Raw genomic sequence first — 15,924 nt, forward strand, 5'->3', positions numbered from 1 at the left:
TTGAATCCTGTCTGTGTGGTAGAAACCAGAAAGTAATCATGCAAGCACTGCATGGTGTCTTCCAACTGGGGCTCCATTGACACTGGGGTACCTCAAGCCTCAGTATTGGGTCCACTTCTTTTTCTAATATTTATAAATGATCTACCACTATGCACAGAACATGGGAAACTCACCATATTCATTTATGACACTACCATAGCAGTTAACAATCCCTTGGGGAATGTATAAAATGAGATAGTAAAGAAGGCTTTTGCAGATATGACAAGTGGTTCGAAACTAATGGTCTTGCCATTAATCTAAAAAAAGACAAATTATGTTATTTTTTTCCACTAATACAAAGGTTGAGTCCTCCAAATTCTTGGGTCTGTATATACTGTATATAGGCAGCAAACTTAAGTGGCACTGCCATATTCAAGATCTGTGGAAAAGGTTAAACTCAGTAACATTTGCCTTGAGAATCACATCAGGCAATAGGGAGGTGACCACAACAAAAACAGCATACTTTGGCTATTTCTATAAGCTTATGGCCTACAGTGTAATATTTGGGGAAATCAATTGACGACAAGAAAATTGTTCTATGCACAGAAGCGAGCGATAAGAATTATGTGCGGAGTACATCTGAGGCACTCATGCAGAAATCTAATTAGAGATCAAATCTTTACAACAACTGCTCAATATATTTTTTCCTGGTGTGCTTTGTTTCAAAAAATAGCAATTTATTTAAAACCAATAGTCTGCACCATAATTATATCATCAGAAGAAAACTTGATATTCATTATGATGTAAAAACAAAGAGCATCGTGCAGAGGGGAGTTTTAGACTGTGGCACCGAGACTTTTAATGTCCTTCCACCAATAATTGAAGAACTGGTTAGAAACATATCCCACTTTAGATGGATCTTTTTATAGTATAGACGAATTTCTAAGCCAAAATGCATAATACCCTCTGAGTATGCTTTTTTTGCAGCTTTCATAATTCTTTATCATTCTTAATCTATCTACAGTGTAATTTAAAAACTGAAATGTATGTATATCTGCATGTATAACTGTATATTCATTCAGAAGTCAAGTATGGTAACTCACACGTAATGTTATATGTTAGCTTACCTGTTCCTATTATTTATATGATGAGAACAATGTACTTGTGCACTAAACAATAATTTGTAAAAATCGGACTCGTTCTATATCCGGAGATATATTCTCATATGGATATATAGAACTCGAAATAAATAAATAAATCAACTTCTCATAGTTGAGGTTCAGTCACGCAATATTTTGTACTTGCTGTCATGGTCACCACTTAACTTTAAAATTATTTATTTCTAAAACCCAATACCGCAATTTCAATTCTGTGGAAATTATCAAGTGGAATAGCACGTGTCAAAACTTAAAAATTATGTGACTTAACATGTCACAGATCAGATTCAGACACTCTTGATTCATCGCATTGTTTTCTGATTGTAAGTATTTGTGTATACTGCACTCTTTGAGTTGCACTGTCAGTATGTTGTTCCATTCCGCTTTATTTCTGCGTAAATCTGTAATATTATGTGGAATAAATGACTCTATGTTTGTTTTTATCTAAAATAAAATACAAGGTTTATTTTTAGTTTTTTGTTTTCTTTACCTCTTGGTAAATAGTACCACATAACCACTAATATTACATATGTAATGTACAGAAAATTTTAATGATTAAATAATAAATTTTCAATGGTACTTTCTTGATCATCTAAGTATCTATGCTGTAATTTGAATTGAAGTCACAAATTTAAATATTGTCTTGCAGCCACAAGGTAGTGGGCATACTGTGTTTTGGACAAGCAAAGAAAATATGGTTTGAGCTGTCAAGGAGATATTGTCATTGTCACAATAAGAAGAATCCAAGACTCCAATTAGGTGAATTTGGGCTGGAAAATATCAGTAATTGAACCATATCTAAATTACAGTAGTTATTAATTTCCTTTAAAGATTTCTGTCCTGGAATCAAGGTTTAAGTGGGATAGATTCTTATATTAATGCATATAAGTTGTCCTTATTGGCTACAGATAGCTTTCAACATTCTTTGGAATAAATAATAATTTTTTCCTTGATGCATGGACTGAGGTCAGATTTAGAAACTTTTGAGCGATATAAAATTCCTACTGACTTCAAACCTGATCTGCGTGTTCATTTTCGATGATGTCTGAAAGTCTGAGAATACAAATGAAAGAAGAGAGAATTCCTTTATCATTGCTTTGCATCACCATGTGAATAATTTCAGCTGTACATAAGTTTGTATCATAGTTCCAGTTTGAATTTTCATTGGTTAGAATAACACTTTTTGAATCTGAAATAACTGTAATGTTGCTATATCCTGTTTGTCTACCAAGCAATAGTGCCTCCTTCATGGCTATTTTTTCTGTGATATAGATGGAAGAATGTATTGGAAGGATAAATTGTTTGCAAAGTCCCATTTACGGGTATAAAAAAGCACAGCCAACAGAACCACTGAATCTCCTTTTTGACCCATCTGTAAATATTAACAGCGCCTTAGAAGAAACTTCAAAAATTCAATTCATGGCATCCTTGTTCCATTTATAAGAAGAGCACCTTGTCAGGTTACAATAATAAGTTGTAGCATTACTCAACTGGCAACTGAATGGAAATTTAATTGGACCTCTTGAATGGCTGCTAATAAAAGGAGAGGTTATGTAATGGATCACTCTCCTCTAACATTACCTTTTTTTATAGAAATAACCCATACCATGTATTCTCTCGATTCATTGTATAGTTGAACATTGTATCAGCTGTCTAACTGAATGAACTTCAAATGATTTGGTATGTGATGTGTTATGTTTCGGGCTAAAATATGTAAAAAGAAATTAATTTCTTATTTCTCTGTACATGCAATTAAAATTACTCTTCTTTTAAAAATATTTGAAATTACAAAATTTCTGGCACATTTAAAATTCATGTTATTAATTGCACAATCTAATGCTAATTATTAAATTTATTTCTGGATTAATTTATAAAATAATGTTATATCTTGGTGACGAGTCTTCTTTTTTCAAAACAGTACATAAAATCTTTTGCTTTGTAAACTCCTTGGAATAGTGTGTGAGTACTGCAGAATGTAGCAGTAGTGGGCAGCCTCTGGTGGAAGTAGACGAATTTCTAATCTTGTCAACAAGAAAGTGAATTCATGTTCTGAAGTGGAATTCTAAATTCGGTGTGATATAAAAGAATGGGATAAAATAAAAAGATATTCATAGCAAAATTTCATCAGTTATTCAGTTCAACAAGAACCCGCAACGTTATAAAAATTTCAGCCTCAAGAATGTACCCTACACTCAAGACTTGGTACCATAAACACCGAGATAATGAAGATTATTAAAAAGGTTTTCTTTTGTGCATCTTATGCCTCTCGAAGCTTTTGAAAATAATGAACTGACAGTGAATTTTAATGGTGATGTGTGGGAGGGTAAGATTACAGTTGTGAGATTGATTTGAATTTGAACTACTGACGCATCCAGTGATTGTAATTGGTGTAGGAGACGATGTGAAGTAATATCTGAGTCTCGTCTCTTCCATTGTAAGATCTTCTTTGTTATTTGAAGCCTTCTTTCTGAAAGTGGCTTCCCTACTGCTTCAGCCAACAATGCATTTATGGCTGTGGATTGCATTTCTTGTATACATATCCCAAGACAACAGTATTGAAGATTATCTAGACAGAGCTTTTTTGAACCATTACCACAAAGAAAGCTTCCTTAGTCTAGTACTAATGTTATTAGTACTCTGTATAATATCAGCAGAATAGAGAGATGAGTAACCCACCAAGTGCCGGCTATAGACTTCATTACATCAATTGATTGTTCTATTTTGTAGTCTACTTGATTAGTCCAGATTAGATCAGATTCAGTTTTCGTTACATAGACACAAAAAATGAGATGATTCTTGTGGGCGTGGAACATGTCAGAAAGTATAAGATAAAAAAATAAAACATTTGAATATAATACTTAATACCCTGATCATTTGTCAGGAGATTGTCGAAATAGGTGAATGCAATGCAGTTGTGGCGCCGATGAAATCGACACCAACATCGATGCATCCATTTTTGAACTATGCTAAGATTATCTTTGGCCTGTTCCGCCATGTCAGTTCTTTGTGAGCCTTGCTTGTGTTTGGGTAAATAAATGAACTACTGCTTAATGGGGGTTTGGTGTAACTAACCCGAACATTTCCCTCACTGGTAACCCCGAGTTGCAATGTCTTCCGTTTTCGCCGTTTTACTGTGACCGCGACCTCCACGTCGGTTATTTTCGCTTGTATTACATCGACACAGCATTCAAACAATGATTTAGGCCCAGCGCCTAACGCCGGGTTTTGTGATCGACATGCATCGTGTTGCGGGCGATGTACACCCGCCCGGACTGCAACACAATGCCTCTCACTCGACGATTACGCCCATTTCGCCGGATGTTTCCGAGCCTGCAACAATAAGTGAGGTTAGGAGTGTGGATGACTCTGGCTATCAAACGCCTTTGTTCCCACCACATGTGCCCTCCCTCATCGACTGTGCAGTTACCTCTTATGGATCTCCGTGAAGTGTGGGACCAATGCCGATTTCTGCAAATGCTTCGTTGGACAACCTACCGCTTCCAGGACAACGATTTGCCACGCCCCAATCCATGCAATACCACACGGATACCTGCCACGTGGCCGGAACTGCTTCATTGTTCACAAGTCAACCTCCTCAGCATCCGACCATGCCCGCGACTGCAACAGGAACAATAACTTATTATCTGTGCCTGACCTCCACCTCCGTCCCACTGCTACACCTCAGTGTTTTGTGCTACGACATTCACCTTATCCGCACACCATTTTGAGTGGAGTGACTAAGAACAGTGAACATTCACACATTCCATCCCACGTGCGACATCATTTCCCACACTGTGCTTCTGGACAGCCCGCACCTCCGCAGTCTCCCTGCAACACAGGTGGCCCCGGCTCTGATCATTCGTCGAGCTTTCCGCGGACTAACACGTGTTCTCAAACTCTGAACTTTTTCTCACTTGTCGCCCCTGCGCCGGCTCCAGTCGAGCTTCCGCTACCGTTCTCGTACCAACTCTGTGCCTCATCCGCGTCGGTCTTCCGCGGCACGTCATTCCGAACACAGTTGCAATGTGTTGAGCTTCCGCAACCCCAATTGACATGTTACGGTGTCTCACCCACATCGGCCTTCCACATCGCGACGGATCACGCTCAACCACGATGTGTCACCTTCACGCTGCCACCTGAACAGCCATCATTGCCACATCCCCTGGAGGTACACTCTCCTGGAATACTACAGCAACAAGAGCTCGTTTCAAGCAGTCCCCCAACGAACTCTACCTGTTCTTCCAAACATTCTACAATGCTTACCGACGCTGCCGCCGTTTAATCCCGACAGAGCTACAACCTTGTTCAAAATTGCGGACGAAGTATTCGACCATCAGAAATTCGACGAGTCAACCAGGTTTCCGTGTCTCATCACCCGCCTGCACTACCAGAAGGATTTGATTGCTGACCTGGTCGACGCCCCAGACTCATCTACTGAGTATACTTTAGTCAAAAAGACAGTTCTGCGTCGGCTTGCACGCTCAACTGAGGCAGCAACACCGCAAGTGCTCCACGTTGAGCAACTAGGCAACGACAAACCTTTCCAGCTCTGGAGACGGCTACGTGCCCTGGTCAGCGCCGATTTATTCTCTGACACAGCTCTCCTCGCCATCTGGTCAGATAAACTATCTCATCAGATCCGCTTTGCTCTGGCTCAGAGATCTCCCGAACCTGTCGAGCAAAGAATAACAATTGCTTACAAGCTACACGATGCATCACTGCTCTATTTCGCCAGCCACTGCCTATCTGACAAGTCTTAGGTTCAGGCTCATCGTCCTGCAGCCGGACACGGCCGGGGCCGCACTGTGCCGACCGTTCCGCTCGCTCCGGGAAGCAGTAAACAAGCTACTGGGACATCACAGGCTCTGCCCACGGTCACGCCCCCTCCTGCAACCGTGCCTGCTGTGGCTACCAAACCTCGGCCACCGCCGCAGGAAATGCAACTGCACTACCCATACTGTTACTTCCACACACGGTTTGGTGAGGAAGCACGGAACTGCAGACCACCCTGCTACTTCCCAAACACCAATCACAGCTAGGTCCGGGTGCCGCCTCCTGTGCACAACATGACAGGCACCCCCCTCCTCCCCCCTCCCCCCCCAAAGTGCTCCATTCTGTCTGGGAACGACCAGATAATTGCGGGCGACTTTACATTAAAGACATTTCGTCAGGATACCTTTTCCTAGCGGTCACAGGCGCCGATGTTTCGCTGTTGCCTACGTCCTTACTGACATCGAACATCCGCCCTCATCATACTTCACTGCAGGCCGTGAATTCAACTAAAGTACAATGCTCGGGTTCAAATTCCCACGTCGTCTCACTCTCCGCAAACTGCAAAATCGAGTGGACTTTTTAGTGTGCGAAATTGACGAACCTATACTAGGCATTGACTTCTTGCGACACCACAAACTTTCACCAGACCTAGTGCGAAACACCGTGTTTCATCACCCGTCCAAGACTCACTTCCCATGTGCTCCGTCGAGCGAACTCCCCCGTGACACATTGGTCCGGGCTCATCTCATCTCTACATGCTCATCTCTGTCGACGATGTTACAAGAAACAACGCACAGGTGCCTTGTCGAGCTTGAAAACGTCGCTCACCTATGCAAGGAAAACTTCGAGCTCTCCCTCTGGCTCCACGAAACTCAGCTCCAGCTCTCCGATGCAGCAAAGGAATTACAGACACTACAGCAAGAACAAAGCAAGGTCAATAAGTGCTCCGAATCTGCTTGCAGTCCCAGCAATCGAGCCTCTGTGTGTTTAACTCCCAGCACCCCTCGCAACTGTACTATCAAGACCGCCATAACATGTACTGACAGCTCCGCAGGGCCACACCCTCCTAACACGGCAGTGTTTGACACTTGGCTGGACACAAGTGCGCATGCGCTACGAGCGTCACGTGTCCCCGAACTGACGGGTCCTACCCCGCCCCTCGCAGATGGCACCTCAAACTATGCAACTTCGGCTCCTGCGCGCCGCCGTGCGACCGCCACTGACAACACAAACAGTGCACTCGCGCCAAGCGTTTCGCCTGCGACCGTGCTTCCACAGGCCACGCCCTCGGACAATGGACTCACTAACGGCTCACGAGCTCTACCGAGCTCACCCAACCACAGTGCCACTGCTTCGGGCCGGCGGCCATCTTGTCGCGTTGACTCCTGGAACACTTTTCCTCCTCGGCTCCCGTCGGATCCGCCAAGAGGCTCCAAACACTACGACCATGCCTCGTCTGCCCTGCCCCCCACACACTGTAAACAAACCGCCTCCCGCGCCGCCAGCAACATTTCCATCGTCACCAACGGCACGGTTCACAAGCTTCGCCTCACACCATGTCCCCCAATCTCCAGTAAACAACGTCGACTTTATCCCGAGCTCCTCTCTGACCTTAAAACTCAGATTTCTGAACCACTAAGCTCCGGCGTCATTGCACCCTCTGCCAGTAGCTGGTCTACGCCCATTCATATGACACCCAGGAAAGACGGGTCCTGGCACATGTGCGGAGACTACCGTCAACTAAACGCACGAACAATTATGGACACCTACCCCATACCCAACATTGCCGACTTTACCAGTTCCCTCGCAGGTGCAACCACGTTCTCTGTCATTGATTGCAAACTGGCCTACCACCAGATCCCCATGGCACCTGACATCGAGAAGACAGCAATCACAACCACGACTGGGTTATTCCAGTTTCGGTTCATGCCCTTCGGTCTGAGAAACGTAACCCAGATATGGCAACACTTCATCAACGAAGTGCTATTCGACCTAAAATTCTGCTTTGCCTATCTTGATGACATTCTTGTATTCAGCTCCTCCGCTGAGGACAACATTCGACATGTGCAAACTGTTATGAACACTCTTGTGGCAGCAGGCATCGAGACAAACCAGGACAATTTGCAGCTACATCAACCTGCTGTCACTTTTCTTGGTTTTTGGGTCTCTGCCGACGGCATTTCACCGCCCCTGAGAAAGTACAAACAATACTAAACCTACCCAGACCTTCATCATTCAAATAGCTCCGGCACTATCTGGGGACAGTTAATTATTATAGCCAATATCTACCTCGGGCTGCGGAGATTCAGGCTCCACTGACGGATGCATTGGCAGGCACCATCACTTCTGGATCTCGGCCCGTTCCATGGACCCCTGCTAGGACTAACTCTTTCACTGCCCTCAAAAATCTTCTTGCCGAGGCCTGCACCATTACGCATCCTCATCAAATGTGCAGCTTTTCATCACCACAGACCCGAGCAATACTGCCATCGGCGCTGTCCTTAGCCAGACAATCGACGGCCAAGCTTTGCCTCTACAGTTTTTCTCATGCAAGCTCACCAATGCACAATGGAAATATTCCGCATTTGAAAGGGAGTTGCTTGCAGTCTACAAAGCGATCAAGCATTTTAAGACTGACGTTGAGGGACGCCCTTCCTACGTTTTAACGGACCACAAACCCCTGGCTGTGGCCATTACAAACCCGCCAGCTGATCCGCCTCCTCACCGCTTCAGATACATGAACTTCATATCTCAGTTCACCACCGATGACAGACACATAAAGGGTGCTGACAATACAGTTGCTGATTTCATTTCATGAGTCGACGCCGTCCATTTGCTGTTAGACCTCTCTGAACTGCCTAACCTCCAACCCACCGACGGGGAAACACAAAACCTAATTTCAGATTCTACCTCTTCACTACACTTCGCCCGCACCACCTTCCCTGGCATTTCTGGCGAGATCGTGTGCAACAACAGTATGGGCATGTTACGCCCCCTCATCCCAACCACGCTCCATCGAGCTGTCTTCAATGCATTGCATAATTTAGCCCACCCTGGTGTTCGTGCGTCCACCCGCCTCGTAGCAGAGGGCTTTGTGTGGAGAAATGTCAACAAGGACTGCCAGCAATGGGTATGCTCCTGCATCGCGTGTCAACGCTGAAAGTACACAAGCACACTTCACCCCCCCCCCCCCCCCCCCTTCGGCGCCTTTTCGATCCCTCCTGGGCATTTCCAGCATATTCATATTGACATTGTCGGCCCTCACCCCCCCACGCCCCGTCTAACGGCTGTTCTCTCGTCTATCGACCAAACACCTTGCTCGGTCGAGGCTGTCCCCCTCCTCAATATTACGGCAGAAACTGTTGTTTGAGCTTTCGTCGAGTCATGGGTATCGCGTTTTAGATGTCCAGCTATCATCATGACTGAACAGGGCAGACAATTTGAGTCTGCCCTGTTCAACGAGATTTGTAACATTTGCGGCATCTGGCGCATCCATACCACAGCATATCACCCGCAAAGCAATGGGCTAGTTGAGCGCTGGCACCGCACTTTCAAGGCAGCTCTTCGATGCCACGACTCTCTATGGACGGAGGCCCTTCCCCTTGTGCTACTCGGCATTTGTGTGATCTATAAGGAAGACCTCAAAGGCACAATAGCTGAGTTCGTATATGGGCAGAACATTGTTCTCCCTGGCGACTTGTGAGCCCTTCCGCTTCTCTCCCTCAGTCTGACTTACCTTCCTTCGTGGACTATGTCAGACACCTTTTCATCAACCTCCATATCCCTCTGCCCGCCACCCACTCCCGCCCTAAGGTTCACGTCCCGAAATCTCTGGACAATTGCGAGTACGTCATGCTCTGAGATGACACTGTCCATGCTCCCCTCCACCCTCCATATACCGGCCTGTACCGAGTACTCCGGCACTCAGCCAACATGACATCCAGATGAAAGATTCAGTTGTTACTATCTCTCCCAACAGACGTAAGCCTGCTCATGTCGAGTCTTCCTCTACCCTACTTAAGGCCACGACCACGCCACTCACTGTCGTGGCTCACGATGCTCCAGCCACTCCGTCCACGTCGGACTTACACACTCGGTCAAGTGACTTTCAGCTCCAATCATCGAGCTCTCCTCCAATCTCGCCTTCTACTCCGGTCTCACGCAGTCCGTCGAGTGACCACATGCTCGCCACATTGTGCTTACCTACGATCACACCCTCGCCGCCGGGCCCTTTGCCGGTCCCTTCGACCTCTCCACCATCGCCTGCCTCGCCCTGTCGAGGTTTCTCATGCCCCCCCCCCCCCATCTTGAACATGCCCTCGCTCGAGGTGTTTGTGCCTGTCCCTGTGGACATAATCCATGACATCTCAATAATGCTGCACGATTATACACTGTGTTTCTCATGACACAACCTCCGCCATTACCTGCTACCTGGTGAAATGTGTTTCCCTCTCATCCAACGTTGACCTGGACATGCTTCGTGTGTTCGCCATGTCCACCAGAGACATCGTCGTTGTTGCTCCATTCCACCCGCAAACTGCCAGCCTACCTGTCGCCGCACGCCCAGTACGAGCCCAGCTCGCTTTCACGACTTCCAGGTTTGGTGGCCGAACCTTCCTTCACGACATCTACCCACACAGCTCCCTGATGACACTGTCGAGCTGACCGTGGTCCGGCTCCTGCAGACCACTCCTGCTGACGCCATAGTGACCCCCCCTCCCAGCCTCTCAAGAGTTCTCCATACTGCAGGGGAGGGGGGGGGCTATGTGGCTCTGATGAAATCAACATCAATACATCCAGCTTTGAACTAAGCTAAGATTATCTTTGGCCTGTTCTGCCATGTCAGTTCTTTGTGAGCCTTGCTTGTGTCTGGGTGAATAAATGAACTACTGCTAAATGGGGGTTGTTTGGTGTAACTAACCTGAACATTTCACTCACAGTAAACTGAAACAGCTAATATTTACAGATTTAACACACAGTGAGGGTGAAACATTGTTATGCACTATTAATAAATTTACCATACACAAAATACCTACTATTGAATGTTGTGACCAAGTGCTATCAAAGCTGAAATCCAACAAACATTTTTACTTAACCTGGCTTAACTGTCTGCGTTAAGATATACATCTACAGAGTAGGAGGAGTTGCCTATCAAAAAGTCTTTCAAACTCTGTTTGACCTGTGCTTTATCTAAAAGCTAGTTTTTAATGGTTGCTGGCAATTTAGTAGCAGTTAAAAATGTATAAAACAAATAGTTACACCACTCATGTACCTCATAAACTATAGTGTTGGAGAAAGTACTTATCCTAGTAGTCTAAAAATGAGCGTAAGAAGGGGAATACAAAAGAGATTTCGAACTACCACTCAGTAAGGTTTAGTAAGGTTTTTGAAATGGTAACCCTTTCTCAGATCCCTGCTCATGTTACAAAGAACAAATTGTTAACAGAAACCCAGTATGGCAGTTGCTGAATTTCTCGATAAAGTGTACACCCTCCTAGACCAAGGCCTGAAGACAGCAGGCATATTCTTAGATCTTTCCAAAGCTTTCAACTAAATCAACTCAATCAACCATTAAGAAATTGAAGGCTTACAACATCAAACTCTCATTTATGTGATTACTGACCACGTACTTGACAAATCACAAACAGTGTACTAAACTTTCATGTAAAATAGATAATAAGGTTACAGATTTCAAGTCTTCTAGAGATACAGTAACCCAGGGATCGACACTTGATCCTTTCTCTTCTTGGTTTATGTCAATGACATGACACAACTCTACAACTCACATCTAGTAATCTACGCTTATTTTACGAAAAAGATGTGGAGACATTACACTCAGCTGCAACTAAGGATGTAATGGAAGTAACCACATATTTTCTACACCAGGGGCTAAATACCATCAGTAAATCCCAGCCACTAATATTTAACAATAAATTTCTTGGTGTCCTCCCAGACAAAAATCTGGGTTAGGTAAACCACATTACTTCTGTATGTGAGAAAATCAGCAGTAGTCTACGTCTGATAAATCAGCTGGCAAAGACAGTCCCAAGTCAAACACTAAAAATTGTTTACTGTGGAAAAGTTTATACATTTCTTAATTATGGTTTTGAGTTGTGGGATAGTGCAGCAGACCTGCATCTGAGTAGAATATTAGTATTACAGAAAAGAGCAATTAGATTAATGCATGGACTAAAGTCCAGAGAGGTCTGCAGTGAAACCTTTGTCCAATGCAAATATCTAACAGTATACTCCTTGTATTCATATAAACTGCCTATATTTTTATGAATTACAAAGTAACTAAATGCAGTGATTCACATAATTATTATACTAGACGTAAGAGTAACTACTTCAGGCAGAGGACAAAATTAAAAATAACTGACAATAGTCCTTTTATTAATGAGCAAATACGGTTCAACAAGCTGCCGCATGCTTTACAAACTTGTGAACTAAAGCTGTTCCACAGGTAGTTAAACCCTTCTTAGTGAATAAATATTTATATTCGCTCAGTAAATTCTAATCTACTTGCCCTCTTCTGTAACAAGTAATATAATTAGAATATTAAGATGAATGTATGTACTACCACTGTATGTAAGTGTTAGCTAAACCTATGCAAGACATTTGCAAAAGTCATCAGCTTGATGGTCTACACACAAGAAATGTAAATACATTTTTGATTGTCAAAGTCTGAACCTAGTGGGTCGCTTAAAAGTTCCCAGTTGGAAATATTGGCGATGCTAGGAGAATATAGCACAATGTCTGGGGTGAACTGTTTTTTAAACAGATGATGAATGAAGGTGGGTGGGCCACCATTCATTACAGTTTGTTGGCTAGTTTCTTGGTTATCTTCTATTGCTGTCAATAAGTTGTTTCCTTCTCTGTCTGTGTAATCACTGCCCCAACTCTTATAGTTGGAGCTGAAATCACCACATATAGTGACTGGCATATTTAGCTGATCCCAGGTTACAGCTTCTATTTTATTTCTTAGTGGATTATAAATAGACACTATAAAGAAGGTAGGTGTGATACAAGGAATAGTAAAAGCTAATGCATGTGAATTTGAAATGTGTGACTAGATTTACATTAGTATATGATATACCACTGTGAACCAAAATTGCCACACCAGCTTTTCCATCTAATCTATCAGAACTTGTCAAAGAACATCCTTTGAAAGTTACAGGTAGGGAAGACTGGAACCATGCAGGCTACCATAATCTTCTGTTGATGAAATTCATTTTACAGGCTGATTTTGTTGGACATAGCAGATCTAGCATTCCATTGCAAAACTCTAAAATTCCCGATTTTCCATCTAGTGACCTTCTTAGTTTCCTTATATGGGAATCAGTTTAAGCAGTCTGGTTATAAAGGGCTGTGTATCTGCTGGTTCATTTTTCCACAGCTGATCTATAACACAAAGAATGAAACGAAACATTTTATCTGGCAATGAGCTGTTTAGTAAAGATTCATTATCATCTTGGGAAGTATGTTGAACTTGGAAAGGATTATATCCAATATGAGGTCCAGTTAATCCTCTTGCATTAAATCCTAACTCCTGTATTGTGTGTCTATGTGGATTCTTGTTACACTTGGAAGTATTTATTTTTGTATTTGAATTCCATTTTTTTGTTCATTCAAAATTATGTTGACTATTTGTGCTGAAAGTAACTGCTGATCTGTTGGTGATGCAATGGAGGACTTCAGAAGATTTGCTTGAGGTGCTGCTATGGGGTATAAGTAGGTACTATAATACTGAACAATACACCCATTACTTAAAACACTGATTTATTGTACTTGATGGCACAATGTATACAGCACAAAGACTAAGGAAAGGGCGCCAAGATGTCTGTCTGTGCTTGACGCTCAAAAGAACATGGAAAAGAGAAATCAAACCTTCATAGCTGGTGACAGTCGATGTTTAACTACTTCTGTGAACATCGCCACATAGCGGCGCCCCCCCCCCCCCTTAGCGTATGGAGTACTCATCAGTACAGTGGGCGGGGCCAACGCGCCGACAGGCAGATGTGCGATTGGTAACTCCTCGGCGTCGTCTGGGATCGGCGGCAATGGCTGTGCTCGCAGCTCGAGGGGGGGCCATTGGACGGTGTAGTCGTCAACTCTCTGAGGGTAACGAAGGCACCGGCCAGCCCTGGAGTGCGGGTGTGGTGAGGAGATCTGTGACGCACACGGCACATGCAGGAACACGAACCCGTTAGGGCACACGAATGCTCTGATAGCGTCGACAGATGTGGAGGGCGGGAGTGGGAATCATCGCACTACTGAAGTGGCTGGTGTGGAAGTAGGGGGCGACGCACTTGGTTTTACTCCTAACAGTACGTAAGCAGAATCACCTAGGATGATGATAGAGAGGTTCGTGATATCCCCCAGGGAAATGTCCACCCGCAGTTCAATCATGTGGGTCTCTGGTGGAAGGCCCTGGTCAGTTCTAGGTAGGGGTGGTGAAAAGCCTTGGAATGGGGGGCTGGGAGGGGTCAGTGGTTTGTGCCGACCCGGCAAGGGGGGCACGGGAGTGTGGGGATAATGTGTGCTTGGTTGGGAGTACCTTGACGTTCCTGGCGTGGGGGGAGAGGTCTGAGAGGGGGTAAAGAGCTTGATGGAGAGCTGTTGGTGTCATTGGACTCGGCGTGGGATGAGTTGGACAGTGAAGGTCGGGACGAGAAACCCCGGAAAGGTGAGCCAGGAGTGCTGCAAGTTGCAGGGGGCCTAGAAGTGGAAGCGACCGGGGGAGAAATAAGGGAGCTCGATTGTGAGCTGTGAATGGGACTAGAGGAACTGCATCCTTGACAGGAGGGGGCGGGGACGACGGCTCGACGTATGCTGGTTTTACTCAGTGAAGTGGATTGGGCTGCCTTTGACCTTGATGTCTAACATCTGGTCTTTGCGTTTTAATAATTTTATGTGGGCCAGTTTAGGGAGGCTTTAGGGGAGTCTGCACTGTGTCGCATGGAGCATTACATGTGTGCAGGTTTCCAATGTTTGCAGGATGTATGTGTGCGGGGGAGTGTGGCTAGAAGAGGGGGGTGGGGTGGTAGGAGTTTAGAGCAGTGCAGTTTGACACGTTCGAGTAAGGTGGGTAGCTTGGAGAGGATGGGTTCAGGTGAGAGATTGACCAGTTCACCAGGTAACACGAGTATCTGTCCGTACACGAACTCGGCAGTTGTGCCCTTCAAGTCTTCCTAGTATGTGGCATGGGAGGCCAAGCAGTATGAATGGCAGTGCCTCTGTCCATAGCTTTCCGTGGCATCGAATTGCAGTCTTTAGTGTCCTGTGCCATCGCTCAACTAATCCATTGGATTGGGGGTGGTAGGCTGTGGTGTGAACACAGGCAACGCCCAAAGAGCGCAGAGCGAGTTGAACAATGTGGAATCGAACTGGCGACCTTGGTCGGTGGCGACAGTGGCAGGGGAACCAAAACGAGCGATCCACACAGAGAAGAATTCTTGTGCTACAGTCTCTGCGGTAATGTTCAGCAGGGGTGCTGCTTCCATCCACCGTGTTGTCCTGTCAATTACTGAAAGGACGTACCTGTAGCCCTCGGAGGGGGGAGGGGACCCACTTAGTCTATGTGGACATGTTGAAACCAGCTTGTGGGTGTAGGGAAACTATGCAGTGGGGGTATGGTGTGGCGTGATATTTTGTTCTGTTGGCATAGTGTACAGTTGCGGGCCCACTCTTGGCAGTTACGCTTCATGTTGTGCCAAACAAAACGTTCCATCACGAGTCATGTGGATGCGCGGATGCCAGGGTGCACTAAATTGTGGAGCTTGAGGAACAATTCGCGCTGTAAGGCACGCAGGTTGAACGGTCGTAGGGTCCTGGTGGATTCGTCGCACCAAATCTCTCCCACTACGCCCATGTAAGTAGTGCGTACTGGTTTGAGTGACGAGTTTTGGTCATTGTCATGAGTTCCTCGTCCACTGCTTGCAAGGTAGCGAGGTTCGGTATACCGAAAAGTGACGTCACTGCGTCCACTCGCGATAGGAAGTCTGCGACGACGTTG

This window comes from Schistocerca nitens, chromosome 9, assembly GCF_023898315.1.
Source record: "Schistocerca nitens isolate TAMUIC-IGC-003100 chromosome 9, iqSchNite1.1, whole genome shotgun sequence".
NCBI classification, from domain to species: domain Eukaryota; kingdom Metazoa; phylum Arthropoda; class Insecta; order Orthoptera; family Acrididae; genus Schistocerca; species Schistocerca nitens.